The 11,216-nt window shown below is 42.3% G+C and overlaps 1 pseudogene; it reads right to left on the reverse strand.

Moving 5' to 3' along the window:
• Positions 1–8,295: 8,295 nt before the first annotated feature.
• On the reverse strand, positions 8,296–10,310 carry LOC136167757 (protein FAM136A pseudogene; annotated as a pseudogene).
• Between the last annotated feature and the right edge of the window lie 906 nt (positions 10,311–11,216).

Raw genomic sequence — 11,216 nt, forward strand, 5'->3', positions numbered from 1 at the left:
TTACAAATGTTACAAACACATGACCATGTGTAGTCAATGGAAAGGCCCCCTAAAGATGTCCTTGCGGGGGTTGGGGGGGGGGAGAAAAAAAAAAAAGATGTCCTTGCCCTAATCTTCGGAACCTGTGAATATGTTTTATTATATGGCCAAGGGAACTTTGCAGATGTAATTAAAATGATGGACCTAAATCTAGGGCATACTATCCTGTATCACCTGGGTGCCCCAACCGAATCACTTGGGCTCTGAAACATGGAGAACTTTTTCTCACTGGGGTCAGAGAGAGAGAACAGAACAAGTAGAAGACAAACTAAGTATGAGAAGGATTCTACTGCCATCGCTGGCTTGATGACGGCAGGACTGAAGACCATGAGAAGGAAGTCAACTCTGTCAACAAAATGAATGAGCCTAGAAGTGGATTTTCCTCAGAGTCTCCAGGCAAGAGCCAAGGATAGACAAAAACCTTGATGGCAGTCTTGTGAGACCCTAAGCAGAGGAACAACAACACTTGCCAGTCTCAAGCTCTCTGAGATAGTAAATGGCTCTTGTTCCAAGCAGCTAAATGTGTGGTCATTTGTTACTGCGACAACAAACTCACACACCATGGGAACACTTTTCCAGGAACACTGCAAGAGGGAGGCTTCAAAGCTGATTCTTTCTGAGCTCAGGGTAAGCCTGCCTTGGTGTGGGCCTCTTGGCCAGTCTGGGGATTCCTCTTTCCTTCTTTCAAGATTGATAATTGCGTCACTTTCATTAGAATGGACAGGGACTGTCACCCCTGAGAAACATCAAGTTACACTACCTAGAACGTCAAGGAGCTTTCAAGATTCTGACACCTACATCCTATGTGAAGCTCTGATTTGCCCTCAGGCAGAGAGGGCTTCTCCACCTTCCTTAGTGGTCCACAAGGCCGTGGAGAAGTCAGCACACTCGGCAGGATTCCCAGAATCAGGGTTGTTTGTAGCAAGGGCACAATGGTTTGAACAGGCAGGGGCTGGCCAGGAGCTGGGGGGCTAAAAGGGTGTGAAGGATTTGAAGCTCACCTGTCAGAAGGTGCTGGAGGGAGGAGTCTATGGAGGGAGCTTCAGAGAGAAAGGGCCCTAGAAGACTGGGGGCTCCTAGCAACCTTATTATTGTGTAAAGTGCTTCCCACCCTATCCCAGCCCAGATTCTACCTAGTAACCTCGACTTTTCCAGCAAAGCCACACACACACCTCACCCCTCCTCCGGGCCCCTCGGTCATAGCACCCGAGATCCCAACCTAGAGGTGTCCCTGACACCTGCCCTTCCCTCTCCCCGAGTTGCCAGCTTGTGCCAGCTCCCCGGCCTGGCTCCACAAAGCAGCATCTGTTTTCTCCAGGCTACAAGCCTATAGACTAGGGGGCATGTCCTCCCCTTGCAGGGTTAGTTCATGTTTAGCATAGTGGGTGCCAGGCTAGAAACTTCTCACAGATCTACTCCCTACTCAGCTGGGCGTGGCTCACCCTTGGACCCAAACTTTCTCTCTGGCCTCAGCTCCCTGAGAACTAGACCTGTTCCCATGGTGGCTTGTTTGCCGGAGCAACACATCATTTTGTTTCAAGCAGGATGTATTGCTTCCTCCCTTTCCATACATCAGGAATTAATAAGTGCTGGCTTCAAATATCTTTTGGCTAATTTAATTTTCAAGGACCAGGGACTTCCTGGCAGTCCAGTGGTTAAGATGCTGAGTGCCCAATATCGGGGGCATGGGTTTGATCCCTGGTCAGGAAACGAAGATCCCACATGCCCTATGAAGGAGGGGAAAAAATTTCAAGGACCAAATTATGTCAGAATCAGACACTCTTTTTTGTGTATGTGCATGTCTAAATTTTTCCTCTTTCCTTACAGAGAAGAATAATTAGCTATCTGTCTAAAGTCAATTCCCTCTTTTCTCCTGTCACACTTTATCTCTTTTACCTCTCCTTAATATGTGAAGGATTTATTTATCAAAAAATGCATTCGAATGTTATATATATATTCTATGAACATTTAGGTTTAATGAAGCCAAAATTGTCTAAATAAGAAAAAGGAAAGAAATGTTAGTAAAGTATTTCTATTTATGAATATTGGAAAGTATACTTGGGAGTTTCTGGGCTGGTGGACACATGGAAATGCTGGCACATTGGTCACTCAGACGGGGCATGGATGCTACTGTGTGAGTCTCTTCCAGCTGGCTGTTCCTGGGTTATATCCTATAATAAACCAGCAATCTAGGGAGAAAAAAAAGTATATTTACCTAATAGCCTTTGTAACTATTATGAAATAATAAGAAATCAATTTAAAAGAAAATCTGCTATGATTCAGTCTTCACTAATTTATCATTTAAAAACATGTTAACACAATATTTTGGTTTATCTAAGACCAAAATTAAATTTCTCATGATTCAAACTTCCTGTATTTCTTATACTGGTTTCATTAGTTAAATATGTTTCCATTATATTCCATTCTATAACTTAGTGGAAAGTAGGCCTCATCCAATCCATTGAAGACCTGAAAGAAAAAAAAAAAAAAGCTCTCATGACTGTCTTCAGCCTGTAATATCAGTCTTCTCGTGCCTTTGGCCTCCAGCTTAGACTGGAGCTACAGTAGCAGCTCTCCTGAGTCTGGACTTCTCAGCTTTCATAATAATGTAAGCCAGTTCCTTATAATAACACACACACTCTCTCTACACATACACACACACACATACACACATATGCTGGCTCCGTTTCTCTGGACAGCCCTAATACAGTCTTTTTAAATGGCTACATTAGTAGAGGTTCCTTTTTTGTCACCAAACTATTCTGCTAATTCTCAGTCCTTTCAGCATACACTTAAATCCTGTTGTTAGCAATTCCCTTGCATAGATCTAGTTTTATTTTTTTTTTAAAAGACATATTTACAAAATGTTCATATTTTTAAAGATTGCAGAAATAAATTCACCCTTAAAAATAAAGACCGCTCCTCAAAATTAAATTTCCCAGAAATTATAAGTTCAGAGGACTGAAACAATCGCCCTTGCCCAGGCACACTAACCAGCAAAAACAGAGAGGTACATATTTACACTGGTAGCAAATGTGCTTTCCTCCACAGATTGCCTTGGAGGGTCCACGTGACAGCACAGGGTGAGCGCTATGACTGGCTGAGGACCTTGATGTCATAAACGCCAGGTGCTGGCGCCAGAGAATAAAAGGAGATGGCCGTGGGGCAGGGAGGGGATGACCAGACTTCAGCAACTCTTCCTCCTGGTTCTTTCCTTTGAAGTCCTCCTCCCCTCAAGCCCACTGAACAAGGCCTTGGAACCCACGTAGCATTCTAGTCCCAGGCCCAAAGTCTTCTCATTGCCCCTCAATTGGACCCACCTTTTTCACCCAGCATCTAACAGCTGAATAGCTGCTCAGATCTTGAAACCTACTCCAGTCTAGAAGGTAAGGGCTTTCAGTGACCAGGAAGGATGGTCACTTCATACCTCCTAAAAGAAACAGAACTCACAAATGCATAGGAAACAACCTTTGGCAAACAAGGGTGTCACTTATTTAGACCAGGAGTGGACTTGGATACATTGGACTGAAGGTCTGATCAAACCTAAAAATGAACTTTGGACCATTTAGGAGACCTTTCTTGTTCCTGGAAAAGCTTCTTAAAAGTCGTACTCTCACGGGATGTGGGGTTAGTTCATTGAAGCCCAGGGACCATGGGGTTCCTTGCCGAGTGAGGGGTGGATCCCTCCATTGCCCACTGATGGAGAACTCACCGAGGTTTTCTCTCCCCTCCTGTAGATGTCTAGAAGTCAGGTGGGGTCAAAGAACAGGCCTCTACCCACATTTATGTGGGTAAATGAAGTCACAGCACAAGTCACCTACCCCACGTGGAAGACAGATCCTCGGGCACTGTCTCCTGCTTGCCTGCTGAACCTGACATGTGAACCCCCGTCTGGATGTGGGGCTGGGGACGTGGTTGCTCCCTGTCCCAGAGGCCCACCTACTGTCCCTACACAGACATGGGGCCCAGCGTCACCCCATGCTGCTGCCTCTCCAAGAAAAAGTGGCCCAAAGAGCCCTGGCTACTCTCCAGGTGCTGACCAGGGGCCTGTTACTCTCAACAGACCTCCATCGCTGTCAGATACAGGGCCTCCTCCGCTCTGCAAGCCATCCACACCACCCCCTCAGCCACTGCCCGCTACATTCCCCTCCCCACAAGGCACTCTCCCAGCGCAGGGACTTTCCTACTTCCATGATTTGTCCCTGAAGCTGACATCCTTCAGCCCCGAGAAAGTCATCTTCCAGGCTGTTAGCCTTACTCACAGGATGCTACACAGGATCCTCAGAGGCCTCCAGCCTGACACAAATCATGAACTGGTTTGATCTTTAAAATTTTCTCAAAATCTAATTTTGAAGGCTTTCTTCAATTCTTTTTATCATTATATATACATGTAATCATTTTAGGTAATTAAAAAAATAACACCCAGTGTGTCAGTCTTTGTGCTCCTATGTATTTTGTTTCAAAAAACAAAAAAAGATATGATTAGGAAAATGATGAAGATATACACTGAAAAAAAAAAAGGCTGGGACTTAGAGTCTTTCATTTCAGTGGTCCTATAAAGAGCGAAGCCTTCTACTATTGAAAAGGAAAGGAATCCAAAACATAGGGAACATTCAGTGGGCTCTGCCATACCAATGGCATATGGAATCTTTGAGAGAGTTGGAAACAGAAACACAAGGGAGAAGAAACAACAGAAATATAAAGCAACCAAAAAACAAAAGACAAAATGGCAGTCATCAGTCTTCATATATCAGTAATTATCCTAAATTTTAGGTGAATTAAATTCACCAACCAAAAGGCAGGGTGGCTAGACGGATTGAAAAACAAGATCCCATTATATGGTGCTCCCAAGAAACTCAGCTCTAGAGATAAATGTAGGCTCAATGTGAAAGGATGGCATACTCCAAGCAAATGGCAGCCAAAATAAAAAGTGTGGCTGAACTCACCTCAGACAAAATAGACTTCAAACCATACAAGGTTAACGAAAGGCAAATATAATGATCAAAGGCATGATTCATCAAAAAAGCACAACATGTATTAATATATAGGCACATAACATGGAAACACCAAAAAATATGAAACAATTAATAATATAATTGTTTAAAGGCAGGAAAGGGGAAATTGACAGCAACACAATAATTGTAAGGGACTTATACACCTCACTTACATCAATGGATAGATACTTCAGACAGAAAATCAACAGGGAAACATTGGCCTTAAGTGAAACATGGAACCAAACAGACCTAAAACTATATATAAAACATTCCATCCAAAAGCTGCAGAATACATTCTTCTCAAGTGCACATGGAACATTCTCAAGAATAGACCATGTGCTAGGACACAAAAAGTTATTCAGTAAACTTAAGAAAACTAAAATCACATCAAATATCATATTCAATGGTGAAAAACTGAGAAATATCCCTCTAAGATGAGGAATAAGACAAGGGTCTACTCTCACCATCCTCTTCAACATGGCATTGGAAGTCCTAGCCAGGGCAATGAGGCAAGGAAAAGAGGGAAAAGGCACTCAACTTGAAAAGAAACAAGTAAAACTTTCACTATTTGGTGATACCATGATTTTGTATACAGAAAACGCTAAAGACTCCATTACACACGAAAAAACCTACTAAAAAAATAAGCAAATACAAGGCCTTCCCTGGAAGTCCAGTGGTTAAGAATCCACCTGCCAATGCAAGGGACACGGGTTCAACCCCTGGTCTGGGAAGACTCCACATGCCGAGGGGCAACTAAGCCCATGCGCCACAACTACTGAAGCCTGCTAGCTCTAGAGACCCTGATCTGCAACAAGGGAAGCCAGCACACTGCAAAGCCCACATACCACAATAGAGAGCAACCCCCACTCGCCACAACTAGACAAAGGCTATGTGCAGCAATAGAGACCCAGCACAGCCATAAGTAAATAAATAAGGCATTTTTAAAAAATACAGTAAAGTTGCAAGGTACAAATTAAAATATAAAAACCTGTTGCATTTTTGTACAGTAACAATGAACCAGCAAAAAAGACACATTAAGAAAGCAATTTCATTTACAATCACAAAAAAAAATAAAATAAAAATATCCCTAGGAATAAATTTAACCAAGGAGTAAAAAACTGGAAACTAAAAGATACTGCTGAAAGAAATTGAAGACACAAAGAAATGGAAAAATATGTCATGCTCATTGCTTGGAAGAAGTAACATTGTTAAAATGTCCATATTACCTAAGGAAATCTACAGATTCAGTGCAATCCCTATCAAAATCCCAGTATTTTTCACAGAGGTAGAATTTTAAAAAATCCTAAAATCTGTATGAAACCACAAAAGATCCAGATAGCCAAAGCAGTCCTGAGAAAAAAGAACAAAGACGCAGGTGTCACAGTCTCTGATGTCAGATTTTACTAGAAGGCTAGTAATCAAAACAGCATGGTATTGGCAGAAAAATAGATGCTTAAGACTCTTTGCTTCCACTGCAAGGAGTGCAGGTTTGATCTCTGGTCAGGGAAGTTCTGCACACTGTGAGGTGCAGTCAAAAAGAAAAAGAAATGTGTTGGAAACAATGTAGGAAAGAAAGAATCATATATTGTTCATGGGAAAGTAAGCTGGTGCAGCCACTATGGAAAACAAAATGGCAATTCCTCAGTGTATTATTAGAATTACCATATGATCCAGTTCTTCTGCTTCTGAGGACTTATCCAAAGAATATGGAAATATAATTTTGAAAAGATAAAATGCACCCTATGTTCATTGCCACAGCATATACAATAAGCAAGATGCAGAAACAAGTGAAGTACCCATCAACACAAGGATATGCTGTATATACATATAAAGATGTGGATAAAGGATAAAGATGTGGTGTATATATACAATGGAAATATTATTCAGTCATAAAAAGATGAAATCTTGTCATCTGTGACAGAATGGACTTTAAGGGTATTACACTAAGTGAAATAAGTCAAATGGAGAAAAACAAAATACAATTTTATTCATACACGAAATATAAAAAACAAGAAAAACAGATACAAAGAACAAGCTGGTGGTTATCAGAGGGGTAAGGGTGAAAAGGGCAAAAGGGACCAACTGTATGGTGGATCAAAACTAGACTTCTGGTGGTGAGCACGCTGCAGTGTATATAAAAGTAGAATTACAGTGCTGTGCGCATGAAACTTATGCTATAAACCAATGTGGACTCAATTTTTTAAAAATGTTCCCATGAATGAATGAATGAACAAATGAATGACTACTCCAACTACTGTGACCAACGATAAGTGAAAAGTCATCCCAGGACTGAAGCTTCGTAGTGTGTGAACAAGACATCCGAAGACAGGAAAACACCAACTGTTACTGGACACTGGATTACTCTAGCACTAGCGACCAAGGCTTACCGCTTGGAACATTCCTCCACAATCCAACTCATGCAGCTAAAATCACAGTAATAAGACTTTCTACTTACCTGAGATAGCTCCTTCTATGATGCTGCAGCCACCGAGCTTGCTCTCAGGACTCCAACTAGACTTTCTCTTTTTTTTGGAAGAAAATTAAGTCTTATTTATTTTTAAAACCAAACCACTAGGAAAATATATCACAGTCTTGAAACAGCAAACAGACAATATTATTAAGTAATAAGTTGATAAAAAGATAAGGTCCTTATCAAAATAAGGTGCCAGAACTGGGGCAAGAATGATGCAAGTAGCAAAGGCCCTGGCAAAAGTGGTATTTGGTAATGGAGGGCAGTCCCTTTATCGCTCTAAAGGAGCTAAAGCTCACCCCTAAATTGTTTACTTTTCCTCCCTTGACTTTCGGGGTTGCCAGGGAAGTGTCTCAGTATAGCTCTGTTATTTCGGGGCAAAGTAAGCAACACTGGGTTTTAGCTTTCATTCTGTTTCATGAAAACCAGATTTTTCCAAAGCCTCTACTTCACAACCCTCTTAATTAAGCAGCCAACAGTTCCTCTTTCACTGTTCATTCCTGAATATGAGCATATAACACTGTCAAAATCCCATTTCCCTTCAAGGGTGAGTGTCACTGTAGGACTGTCTTGTCGCTTGGCTGACTTTGTTGCAAGCTGCCCCAGGGCTCACCGTGGCTGCCAATGAAAGGGAACACTTGCTTCCCTTACCAGTGTGATACCACTTCTTATATTTTTGCAGGGCCTCCAGGCTGAAAGATGCAGTGAAAGATGAAAGATGCTGAAAGATGCACTTGTGAAAATTTTAAGAAATACACAGCCACATCTTGGTCAGAAATGAGTATCTGCCAACTTCCTCTCCCAACTTTACGTCTTAAAGTCATGCCCTTGTCTATAAAACAAAACCAAGCGAAACAAAATCCCTAGACGCCCCCTGTCCCGTTCTAAACTAGTGACTGCATGGGTTTTATTAATTTGTGGGAAAAGCTGTAGTGATCCTTCTGGTAAACAGCAGGTGGGCAACAAATGGAAACACCTCTTCTTATACTCCACTAGACCATAAGCAGGTGAGATGAACCTGCCAGCCTCTTGGTATCTGTGCAGTAAGAGAATCTGGTACCTTGAAGGGCCCTGATTTGGTACAAGGGAGCCTCCCTGTTGCCAAGAGAAGCACTTGCCACATGAAATTCAGGCTCACAAAAAACCTCCTGAGCTATCAGTGAGCCAAATTTCAGCACCGTTGTTTTTCCATTTCACTTTCTAGGATTGAAACACAAAGGAACCAGTGTTCAGAGCAAAGAAACACAGGCCTTAGACTTGCTGCCATCCTTGATTTCCTCATTCATCAACTTCCCCTAAAAGACCCAAATCCCCATTCCTCTTTTTAAATCAATTCCTGCCCTCACCCCTGCATGGCCACTAGCAGACAGCTATTTCCCAATGGCTGAGAGAGACTCCTTCATCTTCCTGGTCAAGATTGCGATGAGGTTCACGTGGTCATCCACACACTTGGTCACGCAGGTCTCCAGCCGCCGCCCCACCTGCAGCTCCTTACTCCCCACATCTATTGAATCTTTGGCTTTGTCACTGCAATACATAGAGTGCACCGGGCCAGGCAGTCCTGGAACTTCTCCAGCTCGCTGGTCACCAGGGCCTGGGCTTGAGCCAGAGATGCATGGCAGTGCTCAATGCACTGTGCACTTGCGACATGGACGCCTGGCTGTTTTCACAACAGCCGGTGCTGCGCCAGAACATGAGGCCCTGCATCTTCTGGATATTTTCCCTCTCCAGACACTTTACTGTGGAGTCCACTGCCTCCTGCACCCAGAACTGTTGCAGCTCCACCATGGCAACCCGCGCGGTTCCTGGCTGCACTGGCGCCCACATGGGACTCCCACGCACAGGCTAGACCTTCTTATATGTAACTTCTTTTTTTCCTCACAAGACTTTTTAAATTTAATTGGAGGCTAATTACTTTACAATATTGTGGTGGTTTTTGCCATACATCCACATGAATCAGCCTTAAGACATAAAAGTTCCTGCTTATGTTCACATTAGACTGCACCTTGACAGAACAAGCTTCTCAGCTGTGGATCTGATGATAGAAAATTTAAATGTATATAATCAATTGTAAATGGACCAAGAAGAAGGAAAACCTGTGGATTTTCCCAACAACTTTATACTTCTATATGAATAAGATTCATGTGTCCAACTATTATGTGGAAATGTTTGCATGAATCTAAAAGCATATTTCTCTTGGGTTGCTGAGGTCAGTATTTAGTATTGTTCTACATACATGACTCCTTGGACTGACTCTCACCAAGGGAATATCTTCCATGGCCATTTTAAATAAGCCACAATGATGTATCTGAAGGCAGTCTGTTTTCTGCTCTCATTCAAATCTTAAGTTGCAGAGGGAAAATATCTTAGACCAATTTTTTCTACCTCTATTCAACATATTTATCAGATTCTTTAATTCACACCAATAGGAACCACCTATTGAAACCACATTAATATCCTATGAGTCTTAACCAGTACACCTAGATGCACATTCTCTTTAACTCAGCTATCTTATACAGATTAAATAGTGAAGGGCATGAACTGATGTGCTCCCAGGTCATTTGGGCAACAAAGATAGCTCAACCATGAATGTAAATGGAGGCATCCTTGCCTCTTTAATTGACTCTAGGACTCCACTGCCTGGTTTCCCCTGTGCTCTGTTGGGGTCTTATCCAGGTCACTGCTCCATTTGAGGCAAATGTGGATTCTGTGTTGTGTTTTGTTAAAGTCACTGCTGCTGCCGTTGCTGCTAACTCATTTCAGTCGTGTCCAACTCTGTGCGACCCCATAGACGGCAGCCCACCAGGCTCCCCGTCCCTGGGATTCTCCAGGCAAGAACACTGGAGTGGGTTGCCATTTCCTTCTCCAATGCAGGAAAGTGAAAAGCGAAAGGGAAGTTGCTCTGTCATGTCCAACTCTTAGCAACCCCATAGACTGCAGCCTACCAGGCTCCTCTGTCCATGGGATTTTCCAGGCAAGAGTAGTGGAGTGGGGTGCCATTGCCTTCTCCAGTTAAAGTCACACATTTGCCTTATTAAATTTATTAATTTATTGAACCTTGTAAAATAAATGTTCATGAAGAAGAATACTCTTAACTGTGTTCTTAATTTTGAGAAACTCTTCCTGAGACTTATTACTGAGTTCATTACAGCAAGGTAAGGTCAGTCAACAGCTATTACAAGGTCAATGGGTAAAACCAACTGATGACATAATTCACTCCTTTAAGTGACCAAGTGTCTACAATTTAACACAAAATTTCCTCAACAAGTATTATCCGTCTCAAAATTTTTTAAGTCAAATATCCTAGGAATTTTAAAAATAATTCAGGAAAGTTGCATCATTTATTAGATTATCTTTCTGCTTCAAACCTGGCCTTCTAGAGATGCTTTGTGATGATGGGATTGGAATTCTGCAATCCACATCTCTGCTTTGCCTGCTGGTTTCATTAGGTTCTGCAATCAATGAGTATGAGAGAGAAGCTGCAATACTGGACGATGTGATGATTAATTTTGTGTGCCAGCTTGTCTGGGCCACAAACATTTGGTCAGATGTTATTCTGTTAGGGTGTTTTTTGGATGCAATTAACATTTAAATTGGTGGGCTCTGTGAGTAAAGTAGATTACTCTCCATAATGTGGACAGGCCTGTTCTAATCAGCTGAATGCTGGAATAAAACAGACTGGCCTTCCCAGGCAACAAAGAATACTCTAGCAG

This window comes from Muntiacus reevesi, chromosome 4 (assembly GCF_963930625.1).
Source record: "Muntiacus reevesi chromosome 4, mMunRee1.1, whole genome shotgun sequence".
NCBI lineage: Eukaryota > Metazoa > Chordata > Mammalia > Artiodactyla > Cervidae > Muntiacus > Muntiacus reevesi.